The 21,887-nt window shown below is 39.4% G+C and overlaps 1 long non-coding RNA gene across 1 annotated transcript; it reads right to left on the bottom strand.

The window, feature by feature from the left end:
* Nucleotides 1-4,157: 4,157 nt before the first annotated feature.
* On the bottom strand, nt 4,158-5,150 carry LOC307172765. Its single transcript, XR_013823766.1, has 3 exons — nt 5,093-5,150; nt 4,565-4,979; nt 4,158-4,351 (listed from the first exon to the last, which is right to left on the bottom strand). It is a non-coding gene; the product is annotated as an uncharacterized lncRNA (long non-coding RNA).
* Between the last annotated feature and the right edge of the window lie 16,737 nt (nt 5,151-21,887).

Raw genomic sequence — 21,887 nt, 5'->3', positions numbered from 1 at the left:
AGGGGTCAAAACATCAAGAATGTAGGTTGTGTTTTCCAGGGAGTCTCTGGGCAGTTGTGTTACCGTGTATAATCTTTCAATTATCCTCTCGGTCTGTAGAAAAACGATTGTTAAAATTGTACTTATTAAAATTTATATGCTTTAAAAATATATTACAATGTATATATTAACTTTGTAAAAAAAAATCTGCTGAAAATCTACATTGATAGTGTATGGATGTGATGAAATGTGAGATGTTCAAATATGGCTGACATATATTTTCTTATGCATCTGTATACAGTCTTCTATTCTTATGGTTCAACTTAAATAAATACAAACTTATTTTTACTATATAAATTGTTAAACAAGGCAACAATGTGAAATGTTACCTGTTCTTCATCAAAAAAACAAAACTTTTCATTGAGCTTCATCTTGAGCTTTGGAGAAAATGTAGGATTTTTAAATAAAAACATCCTGTTGGATCGGATTGTGTCAGTCTGCAAGCCTTCGTGTAAATTCTGGAATGTTATATAGTTACAAAAGTTACAAAAGACAAGTATATATATATATATATATGTGTGTGTGTGTGTGTGTGTGTGTGTGTGTGTGTGTGTGTGTTTTATGTGTCTGTGTGTGTCTCTGTGTGTGTTTGTGTGTCTATGTGTGTTGCATTTAATTAATCTAATTTGTTGTGCCCCCCAACAAGGTCTAACAGATTACATTGCTATACATTATGTACAAAAGTGAGATGTAATTGAGAGACTACCTCTTTGTAAATAACAATACTCAAAATAATACAGCTAGGATATAAGTAGTAAAATGGTTTGCTTAGTAATTGTTAATATTTACCAAGATCTCTTGATCCTCTATTACCATGTCAACCAACCAGCCTTGCTCCAAGAGTGCCAATGTTCTGTAAAATCAAAGTGGCATTAAAACCTGTATTGTAATTTATTATGCAAAAGATATAAGTTAAGGTAAAACATACTTCTCAAAGGTATGCACATGTTTAGTGTCACATCCACAGCTGAACAATGTTTCTGCTGTGACCACTTCAAGACTGATGCCAGCGCAGTCAGCGTGCAGCCATTTTTGGCAAAGGTCAACACTGAATCCAGCCCAGTGACTTGATTTGTGGGTGCATCACTCTGCAGACAGATACATGATAACAATGAGTGACTGCTTAATCAAAACTGTAGACCAAGTGGAAATGAAATAGTCATTACATACTTTGATCGAAATTTTTGGTACATGCAGACTTCAAAATCCTGGGCCATACAGCTGTTTTTTGTTGCACTCTGGACTACTTTCACCTCAGGTGGAAAGTCCTAGGAAATTTTTTCATGTTAAGCTTGGCAAACCCTGTAAACTGTAAAGTTTTTTTTTTAAATTCCCAGCAATACCTCTGGTTGCAGATTTTTCACCATGCACGAGGCATGGTAAAGACGAAGATATGCCATCTGCTCATTGTGCAGAATTTCCTGGCACATTTTAATATTTTTAGCTTCCATCTCTGCCATCTAGTCCAAAAACGATTTAACAGAATCAGTCACAGTTACATATAAAAATTATTTCACAAAATATATAAACAAAATCAACATAATGCATTTATATAAAAACAGTTAACTCACTGTGCATACGAAAACACCACAGTTCCTTCCATCATCTCTGTTCCATTGCTTTGGACTGGACACAGTCCAATCTTCTAAATATGCGATATTTCTAAAAGCATCTCTGAATTTTTTTTAATATTTTGATAATTTATTATTTACATATCATTATACATTGGGCACAATTTATAATTACATGAAATAGTGTGTAAAAAGAATTACAGTAAGAAAGTCTTACTTCAGAATTTCCATGTCGAGGTCGGATATTGTCAGATATTGACTTGTGTTGTCATAAAGTCTAATGTTTTTTGTAGTCATGTCAAAAACCTGTTAAGTAAAAATAAGAGTAACATATTTTACATATGAAAAAGCAATGGCTACTGTAATATGAAATAGGGTGAAATAGAAATATTTCATTAGTATATCATTTGTTTTTACCCAAAAAATGAAGTGTATTCCCATCTCTGGGTTATCTCCAGGTCCAACAATCCTTGGAAAAATGATTTTCTGGAGATCTGAAGCATTCTGAAATGAAGAAAACTGTAAACATTCACTTTTGAGACATTTATGACACTATTATGTCAAACTATTAGTATTGATGCTTATGCTGAAAAACATGTGCATTTTGTACTGCACATTTTGTAAATACCCCAAGAACTTTCAAGTGCTCGTCTGACACTGTTGCATTACTCTGCCAATCTCTGTGCCATAGGATAAACGTGTCTGTGTTCAGAGCCAGAACCTGGAAGGCAAAATCACAGGTTTTAGTCTTTATATAACAAACTATTAATGTCACAGGTAAGTCATAGGTTCTGTTTGAATAACTTACATCCTTAGTCTCTTCCGCAAGTTGAGCAATGCGGCAATTGACAGCCTTTCAACAACAACAAAAAAGTTTTATATTGTTATATACAGGGGTGACACAAAATAAATATTACATTTCTGGATAAGACAACTTTTATAATGCTTTATAGCATTTCATACTTACATTATCAGTTAGCCAAGGCATTGCTATACTGCTTGTGTCACTCAACAGATGAGGGGGTAGAACAGATTTCAGGTCCTTCAGAAATAAAATGGCAAAGCGAGAAATCCTGGCAATGACATCATCTTCTTTCCTCGTTACAGCGTACAGTTTGGAGATTGTCTCCTAATGATGAGAAAGTACAACGAATTACTATTAAGCGTATATGTTGATAGTACTGTTCAATTTCTTATTGTTTTTCATGGTTGTCATTGGTGTGAAAATTCCAATGTTGTTACCTTGTGCATCTGCTCAATGGGGAACATTGCCACAGAAAACTTCTTCCCCTCCTCAGGCAATTTGTCAAATTTTGCTGGGCCATGTGGATCTCTGCCCTGTTCTTCCATTGGTCGTGTGTTTGTTTCTGCAATTATTTATGAATACATTACTCCACAGTAAATATTACAGATTCGCTATAATGAAAATGTGTAACCGCACACATTACTTCAAATTTCACATTATTACCTTTTTGCCCACACATCAGTTTTCCCTGTAGTCCTAGGTATATGTTTTCCTCTGTACGTTTCTGCATTTCTTTCAAAAATGCAGAGTTTTTCCTGGTATTGTGTAGATGGAAGTACAGGCGTAATGAAAACATGTAGTGTGTATCTCTCATCTGGCACAATGAATACCGGCTTGAGGACAGCTCCCTATTCACTTGTTCGGCTTCTGAAGTGTTGATAAGAGAAGCCAGTTCAGGGATTATTTTCAGACTCCGCAATTTCTCCTCTGGTCGTTTTTGGTTCTTTTGGTGGAACCTATCATAAAAGGAGAAGCGGTCTGATGTTCCAGTTTCTGGATGTGGTTGTAAGAAACTGTCCATTGTTGAGGGTTCTGAGTTGAGTCTTGCTTTCATCTTGATGTTGTTAACCCAGTCAGGATGTACCCTCAATTTGCCAGCAGAAGCCAATGATATGTTTGCCTCTGTTGGCTCACACACCCTCCCATCATGTGGCTGGAAAAATCGCTGCTGTGTGCGATTGTTTACATGTCTGGCAACACGTCCAGCAATGTCACTTATGTACACAGTGGGAGGGTGTTTGAAACTCAACAAGGCATCCCCATGGTCCCGAGCGGACTCCTGCCACCATAAAGGTGATGCATAGTAGACCACTCCGTGGGTGCATCCCATGTGTAAAACTCCACCTGTATTACAACAAATATTTGGAACAGAGTAGGTTATTTTAACCAAAAAGATATTGTATCACAAAAGAACATTTCTAATATATTGTTCCCTACTATAAATTATGTACATGCCAAAGAGTAACAAAACCCATCTTACCTCCAGCTTTTTTGAGTTTCACGAACATTTTAGGATAAACATTCTTATAAAGGAGAAGCTCCTCAAGTCTGTTTATCATGTCAGCGATGGATCCACTTGCTGACACTCCGAGGACATTGCAGGCTTTAATCAGTTCATCCTTTTTTGGCTGATCAAATGATAATTTACATTAAACAATGTTTAGGAAGGCAGTATTTGTAGGTAATGTGTTGCATGTTAATGTGAATGTAAGAAAACAATGTACATTGTACTTTACCGATTTTGCATCGAGAATGTGTAAAATTTGGTCCTCATCGATGTCCTTTGCAACACGACTGCTGCTGGCCCTGTCACTGAAGGATAGCCCTTTGAAAACTTCAGTTTTCGGTAGGGTATCACTGGTGCGTGTATGTTGCCCCATCCATGGAGCAAAGGCAGAGTATGACAATGAGCTTTGAAAGGGATTGCCAGATGCACCTAAAGAATGAAATTTGTAAGGTTCATTCTGTCATGTATTTAAATGAAGTACAATAAAAATGCATGGCATCAATCAAATTGTGAATTTTTACTTAAAGAATTATACAGAAATGTAACTTAAGTACAATTAGTATAAATTAATATTAAGAGTAATAAGATTAATAATGTTGCAAAATTTACAGAGCACTTAACGTATTAACATATTATGCTTACCATCACAGAATCCGGAGGCTATAATTTCCTTCTCCAGGTTATCCCATCTTGCTGCCACGTTAACTTCCGTGTCCTGGGGAGTGATATTATGTTTCTCCGGACGTTTTAGGAGATGGACTGGTAGTTGTGATAAAAAGGGAAGTGACAATGAGCATGTGAATGTGGGATAAATTATGCTAGAAGTTTTAAAATACATTTTAAATCAACTGTCACCTGGCAATTCAAACGCAACTTTCCAGTTTGCGTCAGCAATGACAACAGATGGGTGGTGTCCACAGCGGTAACAGAAATAGCTGTAGGAATACTTTTTGAGAGCGCAGAAGTGATAGAAAGCCTTCCTTAGGGAGTTGTATGGCACTTTAGTCCCAGAATGGGACTCAATTGTGCGCAACATCCGTCCAACAGCAATGTGATTCTGCAGATAATTAAAAAGAGACAATGTTTTTAAACATATGTTGTTAATATTTTTGTATGTGCTTAATTTAGTATAAACACGTCCCACATAACAATTCGATTGGACGAACTCACCGAAAGGCCGGTTGTCAGAAAAGAACATAATGGTATGGAAAGAAAGATCTTATTGTTGTAATTGTGAAATCCAGTATTGTAATCCTGAAAACGAATTACGTTTTTGCATACTGGGCACTCCTTTCCATAGACTGAAATACCTACATGAAAACACATCAACACATTGATTTGAATTGAATTGGCATTTCACTTTTTATATATGCACAATTTATATTAGTGGCTTAAGTGTAAAAATTGTAAAGAATGCCCTATCTTTGTTCTGCGAAAATATCCCATAGACTGTTGCTTGTGTTGTTATGACAAAAGCATTGTTCAGTTCAGGAGGACACGGCCCTGGACAGTAAGGACAATTTGCTTCTGCAGGCTCAAATTTCTCTGGAACGGGCTTCTCTGTCTTCGTTAAATCAAGTGGAAGATCCTCTGGTATTCTCTTGGAATTCCACAAGTAGTTGGTCATAATGATCACACTACTATGTGTGAATTCTGGCTGATAATGCATACCCAGATTTCCACTGACCATTTCCTCAATGTCTTCAATATCCTCATTTGAGGTATCCACTGCATTTTTGGCCAGGTGTGGATGCTCTTGGAACAGCCACCACATAGACAAGTATCTATGTAAACAGCTAATTCTGTTTTTTGATCCTATACACTTGCAGTGCCATTTACCTGATTTGGTGTCAAATGTTGAAATCGTCCTTCCAAACCTACACCAGTTGTCCTTCTCACCAGTGTAGACTGAGAAGAAGACGTATCTATCAGAGAGACTGTGTTCCCCCCAGAAAATTGGAAACACACAGTCGACTTCCTCTGAGTAGGCACGTTGGTAGAGTGCCACACATTCTTCTTGCCTTGATGTTGATGTTGAGATGAGTCCTTTTTCCACCATCTCATTCACAGACTCATTTTTCAGTATTGGTGGTGGAATATATGAAAGGGCTTTTCTGGTCCTCTCTAAGTGGTAGCATTCTTTACCAGGGTTTCCACTTTGGGCAGCTATGCTCATAAAGTCCCTACATTCTTCCACTTCACAATCATACAGCCGTGCTGGTAAACACTTCTGTACATGTATAGGAAGTCTAATACCATGGGAATGTTCTGTTGTCACATAGAGTCCATTTTTTGGGTCAATGCACATCATGGGTTCTTGTCCATCGTGCTGCTCTTTTTCATGACGTCTCAAGTTTGAGGTGGTGCTAAAATGAATCCCACATATAGGGCATACCTTGGTTCCTTGTTGGGCTTGGTCAGTTTCAACAATAGGCACAGAAGGTTGTTCCACATCTGAGAAAAATAAGATACATTCCATTTTGATTATGATAATTTCAGTTATAAACTACTGTTGTATCTCTACTTCTGTTTGGTTAAAATGTATCAGTGTACTCACCAGAAGGTGTTGCTATTACCATCAGACCTGTAGCAAAGAAAAGGAATAATACATTTGACAGATGTAGTTTGACTTTTAAACTTGTCAAAGATCCAAAGAGTATGATTTTAAATGTTTACATTGACCTACCATGCTTTTGTAAGTGGGATTTGAAATCTCCGGATCTATTTATTATTTTGGCACACTTAGGACAATGCCAGTGGCTCCTTTTACCACTTTTACGATCTGGACAGTGACATGGTATGGTGAACTTGCCTACGAAGACAATAAGATGTTTTGTAAACAATGTTTCAATACGTAAATTCTACATTAGATTCTACATAGATTATTAATATTTGCAAGATTTAATTATCAAGATATTACTCACTTGTGCCACCCTCTTTAAAGTGTACAGCAAATCTCAGATGCTTTATAGAAAAATTATCTTTAGATGCTGTAACTAAAGAAGAGCAGTAACAACAATTCTGATCACCTCCAAGTCCAAAAAAGTGTTCTTTGTTGAGAAACTCAAATACCCTTCCTTTAAAAAAAACAACAACAACAGAAGACAGGTTTATTGAGAGAGGGAGAGAGAGAGAGAGAGAGAGAGAGAGAGAGAGAGAGAGAGAGAGAGAGAGAGAGAGAGAGAGAGAGAGAGAGAGAGAGGTGCATAGAGCATATGATTTATTCAATTATGTAATTGGAAAACTCACATCCATTTATACTTTGTTGCCAAATAAATATACAACACAACAATAGAGCAAATAGCTATATCAATATTGATTGGTACATTTGTTAGAAACATGTTCATATACATACAAAAAAATATAAATACATAAATAAATAAATAAATAATCTTAAGTCAATCATGATCAATAATGAAACTTTAGGGTCACGCAATTAAGAATCAGGCTATGAATTGTATAGGTAGCCTACATCGCACATGCGGAGGTTTCATAATCTGAACGAACTGAACGGATCAATTATCTGCTTAATATGACTGTGACTGAAGTTTAATTTTGCATGAGAGGCACTCAAATTAGAAAGCTTTTTCTATTTATTGTGGTACATTTTGACAAGTTGTTGAATTTATAGCCTAATAGATAATCTCTGTTAACCCTTAAAGGGGCAAGCATAAATAAATTTGATGGAAAAATTATTCATTGCTATTTTTGTATGTATCTAGACTAAAATGACACAGTTCATGCATTTTTTCAAAAATATGACCTTTATTTTCTAAGTTACACTCTGTATCTCCCGAGATACATTGCCCATTTAGGGTAACATTTTGCAATGTATTCTTTTTTATTATAGTTTTATATTATAGTTCATATGACAACTTTTACACTACACTACACTACACTACATTACACTACATTACACTACACTACATTACACTACACTACATTACACTACACTACACTACATTACACTACATTACACTACACTACATTACACTACACTACATTACACTACACTACACTACACCACACTACATTACACTACACTACACTACACCACACTACATTACACTACACTACATTACACTACACTACACTACATTACACCACACTACATTACACTACACTACACTACACTACATTACACTACATTACACTACACTACACTACACCACATTACACCACACTACACTACATTACACCACACTACACTACACTACACCACACTACATTACACTACACTACATTACACTACATTACACTACACTACACTACACCACATTACACCACACTACACTACATTACACCACACTACACTACACTACACCACACTACATTACACTACACTACACTACATTACACTACACTACACTACATTACACTACATTACACTACACTACACTACACCACATTACACCACACTACACTACATTACACCACACTACACTACACTACACCACACTACATTACACTACACTACATTACACTACATTACACTACACTACACTACACTACACCACATTACACCACACTACACTACATTACACCACACTACATTACACTACACTACACTACACTACACCACACTACACTACACTACACTACATTACACTACATTACACTACACTACACTACACTACACCACACTACACTACACTACACTACATTACACTACATTACACTACACTACACTACACTACACCACACTACACTACACTACATTACACTACACTACATTACACTACATTACACTACACCACACTACACTACATTACACTACACTACATTACACTACATTACACTACACTACATTACACTACACTACATTACACTACATTACACTACACTACACTACACTACACCACACTACACTACATTACATTACACTACACTACACTACATTACACTACATTACACTACACTACACTACACCACATTACACTACACTACATTACACTACATTACACTACACTACACTACACTACACCACACTACACTACATTACACTACACTACATTACACTACATTACACCACACTACACTACATTGCACCACACTACACTACACTACACCACATTACACCACACTACACTACACTACACTACATTACACTACATTACACTACACTACACTACACCACATTACACTACACTACATTACACTACATTACACCACACTACACTACATTGCACCACACTACACTACACTACACCACATTACACCACACTACACTACACTACACTACATTACACTACATTACACCACACTACACTACACTACACTACATTACACTACATTACACTACACTACACTACACCACATTACACTACACTACATTACACTACATTACACTACACTACACTACACTACACCACACTACACTACATTACACTACACTACACTACACCACATTACACCACACTACACTACATTGCACCACACTACACTACACTACACCACATTACACCACACTACACTACACCACACTACATTACACTACACTACACTACACTACACCACACTACACTACATTACACTACACTACATTACACTACATTACACTACACTACACCACATTACACCACACTACACTACATTACACCACACTACACTACACTACACCACACTACATTACACTACACTACACTACATTACACTACACTACACTACACTACACTACACACTACACTACATTACACCACACTGCACCACATTACACCACACTACACTACACTACACTACATTACACCACACTGCACTACACTACACTACACTACACTACACTACATTACACTACACTACACTGCATTACACTACACTACACTACATTACACTACACTACACTACATTACACTACACTACATTACACCACACTACACTACACTACATTACATTACACTACACTACACTACATTACACTACACTGCACTACACCACATTACACTACAACCCACTACACTACACCACATTACACTACACTACACTACACTACATTACACTACACTACATTACACTACACCACATTACACTACACTACACTACACTACATTACACTACACTACATTACACTACACTACACTACATTACACTACACTACATTACACTACACTACACTACATTACACTACACTACATTACATTACACTACACTACACTATACTACATTACACTACACTACACTACACTACACTACATTACACTACACTACACTACACTACAAGTTAAAGAAAAACCTTTATCCTATTTAATATCTGTAGAGAACAGGCCTCAAAACATAAGAATATCTGTGAGTGATCAGCCCTGTTAAATACCCTTATATGGGCAATGTATCCCCCAGGATACAGGCATTCAATGCCTGATAATCAAAGTTGTGAGAAGATTATTTTAAAAATATCCACAAGAACATGTAAAACTACCCTTAAAAAACTATTTTCTAAAACAAAATCACTCTAAAATATCATAATCGTGAAAAATATAAAAACACTTACTTCATGGCCAGTGTCTTTGTCCACGTATGCTGCCATTTTGGATTTTGATACAAATGTTTGGAATGTTGGCATAAAGTCACATGACCTGATTACATGACCCATCACCCCATTAGTGTTTCTCATCAACTACAACCACATAATGCCCCTCCCCCCATGGCCATTCCCCCTACAGCCTGTTAAATGACTGTATCCCCCAAGATACAGAAACTCTTTAAGGGTTAAGGGAATAGATTTTTCACTAAATATTTACTAGCTACAACTCTGGCATATTTTAGTTATAGTTTCTAACTGAGTAGGTTGCCATTTGCCATTACAAATGCTATAGATAAAAAAATTAAATAAAAAAGGAACGTTGGCCTAAGCATAGGCTTTATGAGGAGCATGCTAAAGTTAAAAAATTACAAGATGTTACTTTGAAGGCCGAGCACAATTTAAAAAAAGAGCTTTAAAATAAAGACCTTATTGAATTATCGACTTAACAATTGCTTTTCCCCATGTGGAAAATGTGTTCTGCTATGACAGATTTTCCAGGAAGATGACAGGAAATTGGCAATTTGGAGTAAATTTTAAGTAAAGTTAGTTGGACTCTACATTGCACTTTTTAAACAACTAACTTAACTATAGGCTACTTAATTGCAGTTATGTTGCATGTGTTATGTTCCAATTTGCATGTTTGGACCATTATGCAAAAAACAAACAAACAAACAAATAGACCTCACGATGGAGCATGCCCTGGTAACCCGTTAAACGGTTCACACTTCCACCCCCCAATGTTCAATCCAAAACTACTGTGGAAAACAACCAACCCCCACCCACAATAAAAGCCCCACCCACTTTGGTGAAAACCGGCACTTGAATTTTTCCACTACAAGCACTAAACAATCATAATTTGAAACGTGTCACTATCACCTTAAAGCCAAATGTCACATCTCATCACTTCAACAAAGTGATAGGCCTACACTATGAATACAACGCCATACAAAAGAAACCCAGCGCTCTTAAAGCTATGCAAGTTGTTTAAATTTAATTGTACGAACTTAAGTCTGCTGATACCCAGCAAAAATTGGTCCGACGGTATCCTAGTGACTCGTGTTCCTGGCCATAAATAGTCGCGATTTAAAATAAAAAGTATTAACACAGAACAGATCACGTCAAAGACGTGCGTTCAAATTTCATTTTGGAACTATTTTTCAAACATGATGGGACGTGTTTGTGACTTGTGCATAGTAAGACTAAGACTTTTAAGACATCTTATAGCCTACTAATTAAGACCTTTTTATACAAATGGATCTGCGGACACCTGTGAAAGAATTATAAAAATAAAATGCAAAACAAATAATAAAATGTTATGACTTTGCCTACCTTCCATAATTGAGTCAAACAAGTGTCGATTTACCTATAAAAAAAGGCCTATATTCAGTCCCAATACGAAAGAGATTGACATACATGTATTTATTTATCAAAAGTATCAAATGCTATTTTATAAAAGACAAATCATGCAAATCTATGGTTAAGCTACATCAGAACAAATTTGTACTTACGCTGATGATACTCCTGCATGTAGGCTATGATCCTTGAAGCTCATCATCGCTGGCTCCGACACGCCGTTGGTGTCGATTTTGGACCAATCAAATTAAACTGGTCAACGCACTTAGACCAATCAAATAGCTAGCTTTCAGGGTACTCGAGGTTAAAAAAGGTAAAGGTAAGGTATGGTATGTGACGGGGAGGGGGGGGAGGGGGGGGGGTATTTTCAAACTTGCAGTAAAACACATTAAAAAAAAAATGTTCTCATTCTTACACACCCAATCCCCCACCTCAACAACTTCCCTCCTCATTTACTACAAATGCATCTCATCAGCTTGACCAGCTTGGACATGAACTTCAAACAAATTGTTGTTGAGCTCGCGCACTGTTATTTGCGCAAATGACAGAGCATGGACCTCCACATCACTCTTCTCCATTTTCCAATGAACACCTTCAACAGTTTGTCTGAATATAGACTTAATTTGTCACCGTGACGTAAATTTACTCATTAACACAGTCCATTGATTTTCGCGTACACAGCCTTCACGTTAACCAGGTTCCTGTGTCCATTCGGTCTAAGTGTAGGCTAGCTACGTTTGAAAGGTCCACTAGTGCGCACATACTGAACGAGTCCTCAACACACCACGCAGCCAGTGTGTCGCCGGCCTAAGGTCAATAAACTTAAATGTTCCTGTAGTAGTATGCTTTTGTTGTTTTTACAGAGCGATATTCTTATTGGCCTATATGTAGCTATCCCGCTGTCGTGCCTGCCCTATACATCTCATTCCCTCGGCTTCACAAGACCTAGGCTAACATCTAATAAACTCCATAACTTTAAGTTTTAATGTTAATTTAATTAATCGTGTATTTTTCTTATGTTAGCCTATTTAGAAATCGAGGCTATTCATTCTTACCGAATGCTTTCATGCAGCCTCGTTTAATCGTTTATTTCATCTGCGTTTTTCTGACTGCATGTTATCAATTAGTCCTACAGTACAAAAAAATAAGTTGCACAGAAAAACAAAACATAACAAAATAGGCTACAATGAAATAGCTTGGCCGTGAGTAACGACTCAGTAGTCCAACAGTGCAAGTTTACCTTAAGATAGCATGCAGTGAGGTTGGCTTGATATAGCCTATAATGATTATTATCACTATGTTTATTATTAGTATTATCATCATTATCAATATTATTATTGGTATTATTATTATTATTAGGCTTAGCCTAGCCTATATTGTGTAGGCTAGGCTACATGTAGAATTACAACTAGCCCATGACATCTTTATTTAACCGTGAGTTACAGGCGCATAGCCGTGACAGGTCGCGGGACCTGCTGCGCATATATCCGTGACAGGCGAATATAGCCGTGACAGGTGAGTATAGTTGTGACGGGTCGAGTGACAGGCGAGTATAGCCGTGACAGGTCGCGGGACAGTCGCATACCCGTGACAGGTCGCGGGACAGGCGAGTATACCCGTGACAGGTCGCGGGACAAGCGCATATACCCGTGACAGGTCGCGGGACAGGAGAGTATAGCCGTGACAGGTCGCGGGACAGTCGCATATACCCGTGACAGGTCGCAGGACAGGCGAGTATACCCGTGACAGGTCGCTGTACAGGAGAGTATAGCCGTGACAGGTCGCGGGACAGCCGCATATACCCGTGACAGGTCGCGGGACAGGAGAGTATAGCCGTGACAGGTCGCGGGACAGGAGAGTATAGCCGTGACAGGTCGCGGGACAGTCGCATATGGCTACCCGTGACAGGTCGAAGGACAGGCGAGTATACCCGTGACAGGTCGCAGGACAGGCGAGTATACCCGTGACAGGACGCGGGACAGGAGAGTACAGCCGTGACAGGTCGCGGGACAGCCGCATATACCCATGACAGGTCGCAGGACAGGAGAGTAGCCGTGACAGGTCGCGGGACAGCCGCATATACCCGTGACAGGTCGCGGGACAGGAGAGTATAGCCGTGACAGGTCGCGGGACAGGAGAGAATAGCCGTGACAGGTCGCGGGACAGCCGCATATACCCGTGACAGGTCGCGGGACAGCCACATATACCCGTGACAGGTCGCAGGACGGTCGCATATACCCGTGACAGGTCGCGGGACGGTCGCATATCCGTGACGGGTCGCGGGACAGCCGCGTATAGCGGTGGCAGGTCGAGTGACAGGCGCGTATAGCGGTGGCAGGTCGAGTGACAGGCGCGGCAGGTCGAGTGACAGCCGCGTATAGCCGTGGCAGGTCGAGTGACAGGCGCATATAACTGTGGCAGGTCGAGTGACAGGCGCGTATAGCGGTGGCAGGTCGAGTGACAGGCGCATATAGCGGTGGCAGGTCGAGTGACAGGCGCGTATAGCGGTGGCAGGTCGAGTGACAGGCGCGTATAGCGGTGGCAGGTCGAGTGACAGGTGCCAGTGGCAGCTGCCCCTGCCACGGAAAGATTTTACCCTTACTGTGATGCGGTTCCAGCTGAAGTAGAGCCTGCGCAGCCGGGCAAATGGGTGACGGTGAGGGATCGCTCTAGTCGCGGATCTAAAAACCACTCTTCCGTTCCGATTACCATAACAAATCGATTTGCCCCGCTCAGTGAAACACCCACTGAGAATTCTGTTGATTGTGCCCTAGTAATTGGTGATTCGATCACACGGAACGTGAAAATAGAGACACCAGCGACCATAGTCACATGTTTGCCGGGAGCCAGAGCGCCTGACATCAAAGCAAATTTAAAAGTGCTGGCTAATGCTAATCGTAAATTCTCTAAGATCATTATTCATGTCGGCACTAATGATGTTCGACTCCGCCAGTCGGAGATCACCAAAATTAATATTAAAGAGGTGTGTGAACTTGCAAGTACGATGTCGAGGACTGTAATCTGCTCTGGTCCCCTTCCTGTTCGCAGGAGTGATGAGATAGTCAGTAGATTGTGTTCACTGAATCGCTGGCTGTCTGAGTGGTGTCCGTGTAATAATATAGAATTCATAGACAATTGGAAAAGTTTTTGGGGCAAACCTGACCTGTTGAAAAGAGATGGTATTCATCCCTCCTGGGATGGTGCTGCTCTTCTCTCTAGTAATATGGCTCATAGTCTTAGAGCTCAAACATGACAAATTGGGCACCAGGTCAGGAAGCAGACAGACTGGCTAAACCAACCGTCTGCTAGCGGCCTCGCGTCACCCAGGTCAGATAAATCCCATCACATAGAGCCTCTTTCACCTAGCTATCATCATATAGAGACTGTGTCTGTTCCCCGAATTTGGAAATCCAAAAAATGTTTAAACCTATCTAAGGTTAAAAATTTAATTGATGTTCAACAAATAAAAAACAGCTATAATACAGATGAGCAAATGCTAAAGCTTGGGTTACTGAATATTCGATCGCTTACTTCAAAAGCACTCATTGTTAATGATATGATTTCAGATAATAACCTAGATGTGCTGTGTTTGACAGAAACCTGGCTAAAACCAAACGATTACATTACTTTAAATGAGTCCACCCCGCAAGATTACTGTTATAAACATGAGCCTCGTCTTAAACGCAAAGGGGGTGGTGTTGCTGTAATTTATAGTAATATTTTCAAAACCACTAAGAAATCAAGTTTCGAATATAATTCTTTTGAAGTGTTAGTGCTTAATGTAAAAATATATAGTATAAATGATAAATCGCGTTTGAGATTTGTGCTGGCTACTGTATACAGGCCACCAGGGCACCATACAGACTTTATCAAAGAATTTGCGGACTTTCTATCAGAGTTAGTATTGGCTGCAGATAAAGTACTAATTGTTGGTGATTTTAATATACACATCGATAATGAAAAAGATGCATTGGGTTTGGCATTTAAAGACATTGTAAACTCAATTGGAGTTAGACAACACGTGTCAGGACCTACTCATTGTCGTAATCATACTCTAGATCTAATATTATCACACGGAATAGATGTGGATGCCGTTGAAATTCTGCAGCAGAGCGATGACATCTCAGATCATTATCTAGTCTCGTGTAAATTACATTTAGCCAAGGCTGCAAAGCCGACTCCGTGTTACAAATATGTTAGACCTATCACTTCTGCCACTAAAAATTGCTTTATCAATAATATTCCTGATCAGTTTCATCATCTCAGCATCCCAGATAGCTTAGAAAAACTTGATATTGCAACAGAAACTTTTAACTCTCTCTTTTCCAGCACTTTAGACACAGTTGCTCCTTTGCGCTTAAAGAAGATTAAAGAAAATAATCCAACGCCGTGGTACAACGAGCACACTCAGGCCCTTAAGAGAGCAGCCAGAAAAATGGAACGAAACTGGAAGAAAACAAAACTAGAGGTATTTCGCATTTCATGGAAAGAGAGCTCGATTGCATACAGAGAGGCTTTAAAGGCTGCTAGATCTGCTTATTTTTCAACCCTATTAGAAGAAAATAAACATAATCCTAGGTATTTATTTGAAACAGTGGCTAAACTAACGAAAAAGAAAGCTTCAAACACAGAAGTTTCCAAGCAGCACAGCAGTAATGACTTTATGAACTTCTTCACTTATAAGATTGATAATATCAGGGAGAAAATTATAACTATGCAACCGTCTACTACAGTATCGCATCAGGCAGTGCATTGTAGTCTCCCTGAGGAAAAATTTGATTCATTCGTTGCTATAGGAGAGGAAGAATTTACTAAACTCGTTAAATCATCTAAATCGACAACATGTATGTTAGACCCTATACCGACTAAGCTACTGAAAGAGATGCTTCCAGAGGTCATAGATCCTCTTCTTAATAACATTAATTCGTCTTTGTCTCTAGGATACGTACCAAAAAACTTTAAGCTGGCTATGATTAAACCGCTTGTTAAAAAACCGCAACTTGATCCTACAGAATTAGTCAATTACAGGCCGATCTCGAATCTACCTTTTCTATCAAAGATACTAGAAAAGGCAGTATCTTCACAACTGTGTTCCTTTCTAGAAAGAAATGATATCTGCGAGGATTTTCAGTCCAGATTTAGACCATACCATAGTACTGAGACTGCACTCGTTAGAGTCACAAATGATTTGCTCTTATCATCCGATCGTGGTTGTATCTCGCTATTAGTGTTACTCGATCTTAGTGCTGCGTTTGACACCATCGACCACAACATTCTTTTAAATAGACTAGAAAACTATGTTGGCATTAGTGGAATTGCACTAGCATGGTTTAAATCATACTTATCTGACCGTTATCAGTTTGTAGCAGTAAATGAAGAGATGTCTCATCGATCACAAGTTCAGTATGGAGTACCACAAGGCTCAGTACTAGGACCGCTGCTGTTCACTCTGTACATGCTACCATTAGGAGATATCATTAGGAAACATGGAATTAGCTTCCACTGTTATGCCGACGATACTCAGCTCTATATTTCTTCAAAACCTAACGAAACTTACCAATTCACTAAATTAACAGAATGCATAGCTGATATAAAAAATTGGATGACTCGTAATTTCCTACTTCTAAATTCTGAAAAAACAGAGATTCTAATTATTGGACAAAAAACGTCCTCACGTAATAACCTAGAATACTGTCTAACACTTGATGCTCTGTTAAGTCTTCGTCGTCAGTTAGGAACCTGGGTGTGCTCTTTGATACCAATCTTTCATTTGAAAGTCACGTGTCTAGTATCTGTAAAACCGCATTTTTCCATCTTAAAAATATATCTAAATTACGTCATATGCTCTCATTGACAAATGCGGAACAATTAGTTCATGCTTTCATGACATCAAGGCTAGATTATTGTAATGCTCTACTGGGTGGTTGCCCTGCACGCTTAATAAACAAACTACAGCTAGTTCAAAACGCAGCAGCTCGAGTTCTTACTAGAACCAGGAAGTATGACCATATTAGCCCAGTTCTGTCAAAACTGCACTGGCTCCCTATTAAACATCGCATCAATTTTAAAATATTGCTGATTACTTACAAAGCACTAAATGGTTTAGCTCTGCAGTACTTGAGCGAGCTCTTAATGCATTATACTCCTTCACGTCTATTGCGATCTCAAAATTCCGGCCAGTTGATAATACCTAGAATATCAAAATCGACTGCTGGCGGTAGATCCTTCTCCTATTTAGCACCAAAACTTTGGAACAGTCTTCCTAACATTGTCCGGGAAGCAGACACACTCTGTCAGTTCAAAGCTAGATTAAAGACACATCTCTTTGACCTAGCATTCACATAATACATTATAGACTTCTATAATTCAATATTAGGCTGCATAGATTAGGTCAGCTGGAACCGGGAACACTTCCCATAAATCCTGATGTACTTGTTACATCATGAGAAGAATGGCATCTACGCTAATTTTAGTGTCTGTGTTTATCCCGAGGTTTTCCCGCAGCCTGCCGGATCCGGGCCGTATCCAGATCTGACGAAGGCCCTTCGCCTGGACCCGATGACAACGCAGTGCTGAAGTGCCAACTAGTCTCTCCCTATGGAGGATCCCTTTCCCACTCTACAGATAAAGCGTCGTCGGGAAAACTCAATTTGCTTATCTACCCCGAATTGATAAAATAAAATAAAATTCTGAATTAAAAATGAAAGCTTTAGCATAAAGTTCTGCCGGGAAGACTTAATTGTTACGTCACTTTACCTTTCATCTATCCAATCACATTATCACACTCGTGGTATAAAAGATCGGTACTTACTCATGTTTGAGTTCGCAGATGCTGACGCTCCAATTCACCACCATCCTCCCCACCACCTCCAAGTCTAATTCTTCCCTCCATCCTCCCCATCACCACCACCAGGATGGTCCCTTCCATACTTCACGGGGGTCGGCTGCGCCTCTGCCTTCATCTTCAGGCAGGATATGCAGAGTCCAGACCCTCAGATTGCGAGCTACGGACGGGGCCTATGCCAAAGTACTTTATTGCTTGCTGGGTTGTTAATAAATGGATAATTGTCACAGTATTTATTCTCCCGAGTCTTTCTGGTAGAACTATAAGGAAACACCAGTAATTTGTTTAGGCTTGGTTTGTAGGGAATTCCAAACCTGCACACATATATTCAAACGCACATAACTATTGAACCCGTTCTTAATGCGCATCTGAACGCCATCAGCGTTTCTCACAGGATCGCGTTTAAAGTTTGTGTTGAGAGAATGGTGTCCCCTTGGCGGCCCCTAATTTAATAACAAATGATCATTGCGACGGAAGCGAATCAATCAAAACCAACTTTAGCTGGAAATTAACTTTATTAAAGAACCGCTATAAAGCCAAAACAATCTTACGTTAAATTATACATTTATCTCTGTAAAGCTGCTTTGAGACAATCTACATTGTTAAAAGCGCTATATAAATGAAGATGACTTGACTTGACTTGTTTTTGACACTTGCACTGCCTGCCACATGTTTAGCTGAAAGTGATTCCAACAATATTGTTTCTCTGTGCCCTTATTGTTAGTTCAGACAGGACCACTTTGGCAAGTTACTTGAGTTTATTAAACACAATTTATCTCTGGCGGTATGATTCCTTATGGGGGATCTTGATCCATAATTAATGGCATACAGAGCTTAAAATTTATTTTTTTGCCTTAATGTTATAAATAAGCTGGTGTGTTCCAAAACAATGACAAAATTTGCATTTAGGATATATAAGCATTTAAAACTTACAGTCTCTCCCTTCCGCTATAATGGATCATGGATTTTTATGACGTCACCGCAGACTTCAGCTTCCGGACATAACTACCGTTGACACGTCACGGAGCAATATGGGTTGGAGATGTGTGTTCGGTCGCTCAAATGCTGGAGTTTTATTCCGTTTTCAGAATGAAATGGCTAGAATTTATTCACAGCTCTAACGTTACTATTGAATCCAGCGTATCAGCGCTCGGATTTGTTTCCATGGTGCTGTCAAGTACAACCATAGAGTACGACTCGCAGTCTGTGAGGTTAACTAAACGCTATTGGCTATTTGAAAAGGCAGAGGAGCCATTCAATATGTCCCACCTTAGCTTCCTGTTTCAGTGGAAATTACGTCAACGCATCATACAAAGTTGCATGTTTCAAGGCACTTCAGTGGGCCTTTAAGCATTAACCCCCCATAGAACCATCAGCTTGAGTGATATACAGATGATTAAGACACTTTAGAAATGTCTTTAAAGGAGCAGTAGAATCCGTGGCAGTAAATCCCGGGATGTCTATACTGTAGCTTGGCTATGAGGATGAGTGTCTCTCAGCAGTGATATCCGTGATAGCTAGGACTTGAAAGCCTTGGTAATCTGAAACAAAAGAAGACGACAGCCAGAAGGTGCACAGTAATATGCTTGATACTTATAGTGGTGAGGGCGGAAGGGTTGCGAGCAGTTTGAGGATGCTTACCGAGCAATAATGCCACGTATATATATACTCCCGGTCTAATAGGAGAATTGTAGTGGTTGGAGCGATTTGACAGCTGACCGCAGCCTATGCCTATGTGGCCTGCCTGAACTAACGCTGCACTCAATTTGTGTTGTGGACTCTGCTATTCCTTTAAATTTAGAAAGATGTTTAGAACTATATTTTTAGGGGCCAAGCCCTGAAAGGGCGAAGGCCCTATTGTTTCCGTAAGGATTTTTTTTTTTTTTTTTTTTTTTGCTTTTTTGCCACTTTTGGGGCCCTTAACATGCTCAAAAACTCTTGAAATTTTGCACACACGTCAGAACCTGCGGCCATCAGGGCCGGACTGAAGCTGGTTCCCGGGCGTGGCAGAGGGGCTTGACAGCGCCCCCTGGAATGGGGTCCGAAAACTTGGTCCATAAATCAAACACGCTTGCATGTAATAATATGAAACTCAGTACACATATAGATCTCATCAGGCCGAACAACTTTCATGCTCTAAGTTTTACGCCAGCCCAACAGGAAGTCGGTTATTATACGTTGTTTGGAAAACGCATACAATGGAATGTGAAATACTCCTCCTAGGGAATTCATCCGATCACCACCAAACTCGGTGTGAATGAAGTCAAGACATTGAGGATGAATTCTTGTGAACGGATTTTTGATATCTCGAACGGTTTGGCCGTGACGAGGAAACGAATTTATGGCGAATAATGGGACACAGGCAGTGTGTTATAACTTCTGCATACATTAACTGATCTTGATGAAACTTCCGCAGTGTGTTCATTGTAAGAGGCCGATCACATGGATGTGACTATTGTGAATCAAAGTTATAGCGCCACCAACTGGCTGCAGGAAGTTTGTCACTTTCAAAATGCTTTGAAATCACTCTCTTATTTTTACCCGATTTGCTTCAAACTTTATGTGTATAATGTAAACACACGGCAGATGTAGACCTGTGGAAGGATTATTGATATCTTAGATACTGTTGCCGTGGCAACGCATCAAACTTTAATATTCTTTTCGAATGCTTTTGAGACTCTTAGCATGCTTCAAATTGGATGAAACACGACAGACACATCACACTTATTAGCCAGTAGACATGTGAAAAGTTTCAGAAACGGGCGTGGCAGGGGGGCTCAACAGCGCCCCCTTGAACGGGGTCTGAAAACTTGGTCCATATGTCAAACACGCTTGCATGAATTCATATGAAACTTGGTACACACATAGATCTCATCGGGCCGAACAACTTTCCCTCGGTCAAGTTTTACGCCAGCCCAACAGGAAGTCAGCTATTATGGGTTGTTTGAAAAACGCATGCTGTGGAATTTGATGTACTCCTCCTAGAGAATTCATCCAATCGCCTCCAAACTCGGTCAGCATGAAGGCAAGACATTGAGGATGCTAAATTGAGGACAGATTTTTGATATCTCCAATGGTTTGGCCGTGGCGGGGACACGAATTTATGGCGAGAAAAGAGAAACACGAAGTGGTATAACTTCTGCACACATTAACTGATCTTGATGAAACTTCAGCAGTGTGTTCGTGGTAAGAGGCCGATCAGATGGATGTAACTATTGTGAGTCAAAGTTATAGCGCCACCAACTGGTAGC

Source organism: Squalius cephalus (genome assembly GCF_949319135.1).
Source record: "Squalius cephalus genome assembly, chromosome: 15".
Taxonomy (NCBI): Eukaryota; Metazoa; Chordata; class Actinopteri; order Cypriniformes; family Leuciscidae; genus Squalius; species Squalius cephalus.
The sequence above is the reverse complement of the archived record's forward strand: the minus strand, read 5'-3'. Positions and strand labels throughout refer to the sequence as shown.